Consider the following 3,385-nt stretch of genomic DNA (forward strand, 5'->3'; position numbering starts at 1 on the left):
ACATCACTGCAGCCATTTGATAAAATTCACTTTTCTTAAAGGTACCCTCACATGACAGTGTGGACGTGGCTTCAGTGAATTGCTCACCTTGAGAGATACAAAGAGACACAACATGAAGAAACCATGGAAATGTTGGGACTGTGGGAAGGGATTCAGATTCCGTGTGTTGGAAATTCATCAATGCATTCACACTGAGGAGAGGTCGTTCACCCGCTCTCAATTTGGAAAGGGATTCACTGAAGATTTATCTGGGTGATTCTCACAGAAGGAACTGTTAAGGTATGAGGGCCAAGGTGTCTGTCGTAGATTGGGAACTTGCAATAAAGGTATGATGATGGACAGGCAATCGCAACCATTTAAGGAATCATTACATATTATCATCAAATATAGATTCCTTTAAGGGACGAAAATCCAACAGGAAAAGTGATGCAACCGTGACTAACAAGAATTTTTAAAAAAAAATTTAGATTACCCAATTATTTTTTCCAATTAAGGGGCAATTTAGCGTGGCCAATCCACCTACTCTGTACATTTTTGGGTTGTGGGGGCGAAACCCACGCAGACACGGGGAGAATGTGCAAACTCCACACAGACAGTGACCCAGAGCCGGGATCGAACCTGGGACCTCAGCGCCGTGAGGCGGTTGTGCTAACCACTAGGCCACCGTGCTGCCCCCTGACAAGAAAAATTAAAGATTCCATTAGATCAAAGGAAGAAGTTCATAAAGTGGCCAAAATAGTAGTAATGCCCAGCGTGAACATGTTGGTGCGTCAGCAGGATGGATGACAGAGTGAATCTCTTCCCACACACACCAAGCATATAAATGGCCTCTCCACCAGTGTGAACTTGCTGATGTATCCGCAGGGTAGACGTTTCACTGAATCCCTTCCCACACTGAGAGCAGCACCGATGAGATTCCAGCTCTGATGGACATCTGCATCCCTTCCCATAGTCCCCACATTTCCACCGCTTCCCCATGTATTTGGTCTCCTTCTGTCTCTCCAGGTTGGACAATCAGTTGAAGGCTCATCCACACACAGAACAACCACTATGAATGGTGTGGTTTTTTTCAGGCTGTGTAACTGGTTAAAGCTCTTTCCACAGTTAGTGCTCTGGAACACTCTCACTCGGGTGTGTGTGTGTCTCAGTGCTTTTCCAGTCACTTTGATGTTTAAAATCTTTTGAAGCCAACAGATCGGGCAAACACTTCTCCTTCTAGATTCAAAGAATTGAGTGTCAGACAGAGAAGTGACATTTGGGATTTCTGTCTGTAATTCCTCACCGTCTAATATCCTGGAACAATTTACAAAAGTCATCCAGTCAGTACATGACAGAAATACATAAACAGCCAATTCTAGTGTCTATGGAACATTTTTCCTCACTCATTCCCCAAAATCTGTAACTCTCCTTCCCACACACGCTCCCTCCATTCTCACTCTGCTGTATCTAATATTCACCCTCCCAATTCTCTTGAAGGTGCTGATTCAGGCTGATTGACAGATTCATGCTCACTGCTTCCTGTCCTGGACACAGAGATCATAACAAATAGGAACTGCAGCCAGCCATTTGGTCCATCGAACCTGCTCAACCATTCAATGAGATCATTAGCCGATCTCCCTCAGAACTACTTTCCCACACTATCCCCCATATCCCTACCTATCTTCACAACCAATCAATCTGTGCCTTGATAACTGAGGCTTCACAGTCCTCTGGGGTAGAGAATTCCAAAGCTTAATCACATCATTGAATGAAGAAAAGCAAATTCCTACAGATCCTGGAATCTGAAACGAAAGAGAAAATGCTGAAAAATCTCAGCAAGTCTAGCAGCATCTGTAGGGAGAGAAAATAGCTAATGTTTCGAGTCCGATGACTCTTTGTCAAAGCTGGCAAAGACAATTGAGTGAAGAAATCACTCATCTTAGCTTTCTCTCCATTTTCCTACCTGTTCCCCATAACGCTTCGCTCACATGTCAATCAGAAATCTGTCCAACTTTTCCTTGAATATATTCAGTGACCCCCAGATTCCACTGGTCCCTTTGGAAGAGAAATCCAGAGATGAACAACCCTCTGAGGGAAGAGATGACTGGAAATATATAACATAGCTACAGCACAATATTACACAACTGGAAATAATAATGACTGTACTTTATTACAGAACCATAAATAATATATCTAATCTGTACCATCTAACACTTTTTTTAAATTAAGTTACGTGATGTCGGTGTCATTGGTTAGGCAAGCACATATTGCCCATTCCTAGTTCCCTTCAGAAAGTAGTGGTGAGTTGCCTTCCTAAACCACTGCAGTCCTTGAGTGTAGGTACACTCACTGTGTTGTTAGGGAGGGAGTTCCGGGCTGTTGCCCCAGCGACATTAAAGGATGGCGATATACTTCCAAATCAGATCTCGACATATCTCTGTTCGATGTTAATTGACTGTCCCCTTAAATGTCAGCCATCTCCTGGGGAAACGAGCCATTTAATTGTGGACATTGGGAAATAGGCCATCATTTTAGCCAGACACATAAATGTGTCAAGCTGAGGGAGCAAAGGATGTCAATGTCTTTAAGAGAGAGAGAGACCTGGGCCAAGCTTTCCAGAGTCTGCACCCTCCCTGGATTCACTTCCTTTCCCTTCAGTTGCTGCAAGTAACCAATTGAAGGTCAGAATGAGAAAATAAATGGAAAGGGGGAGAAAAGCAAGTGTTTTACTCACAGATGGTGGAGACAGGAGGAAGTTTCAATCATTGTGAAGCTCCATCTTCATTCACTCAAAGTCCTCGCCATGATTGACTGGAGGACCAGCGTCTTCCGGTCCTCCCATTGGGCAAGACCTCAGCAGGAAGGTCAAGGGGTGGGTCCTCCTTGCACATGCGCAGCTTCCCCTCTCCTTTGGACATGCGCAGTCTCGAGCGGGGATAAAGGGAAATCACCGAGTGGCTTCTCGCTCTGGCCAGAGCGTCAGCCGGTTGCCTGGAAACCTTATCTCGAGCAGGTGTCAAGGGCGGCGACCCCGTGTCCGTGCGCCGGGCCTGCGCAGGTGACCCCGAAGAAGTCACCGCGAAACAGTGGTTCCTATTGGCTGATTCCGGCAGGGCTATCCTGTGACGTCACAAATCGGAAGTAGGACAATGAGTAACAGTTTAAAAGTTCCTCCTCTGGCAACATTTGGGAGGAATCAATGTTTCCCTTTTCCATTTCTTTTCTCATTCTGGGAGGATATTGGTGACTTGCAGCAACTGAAGGGAAAATAGGTGAATCCAGTCTGTATATTTTTAGTCCAGTAATATAGACATATGTCTGGCAGCCTGCAAGAAGATTTTCAGCTCTGTGTCCATGAAAGGAAGCAGTGAGCATGGATCTGTCAATCAGCACCTTCAGGAGAATT

General features: G+C 45.1%; 1 long non-coding RNA gene across 2 annotated transcripts; it reads right to left on the reverse strand.

The window, feature by feature from the left end:
- Window positions 1–624: 624 nt before the first annotated feature.
- Window positions 625–2,875, reverse strand: LOC119951869. 2 transcript variants are annotated; one of them, XR_005457692.1, is made up of 3 exons: window positions 2,714–2,875; window positions 1,943–2,034; window positions 625–1,781 (listed from the first exon to the last, which is right to left on the reverse strand). It is a non-coding gene; the product is annotated as an uncharacterized LOC119951869 (long non-coding RNA). The 2 variants fall into 2 exon arrangements; XR_005457691.1 differs by having other exon boundaries at window positions 625–1,830.
- Window positions 2,876–3,385: the final 510 nt, after the last annotated feature.

The sequence above is a fragment of the Scyliorhinus canicula genome, chromosome 17 (genome assembly GCF_902713615.1).
Source record: "Scyliorhinus canicula chromosome 17, sScyCan1.1, whole genome shotgun sequence".
In the NCBI taxonomy this organism is placed as follows: Eukaryota; Metazoa; Chordata; class Chondrichthyes; order Carcharhiniformes; family Scyliorhinidae; genus Scyliorhinus; species Scyliorhinus canicula.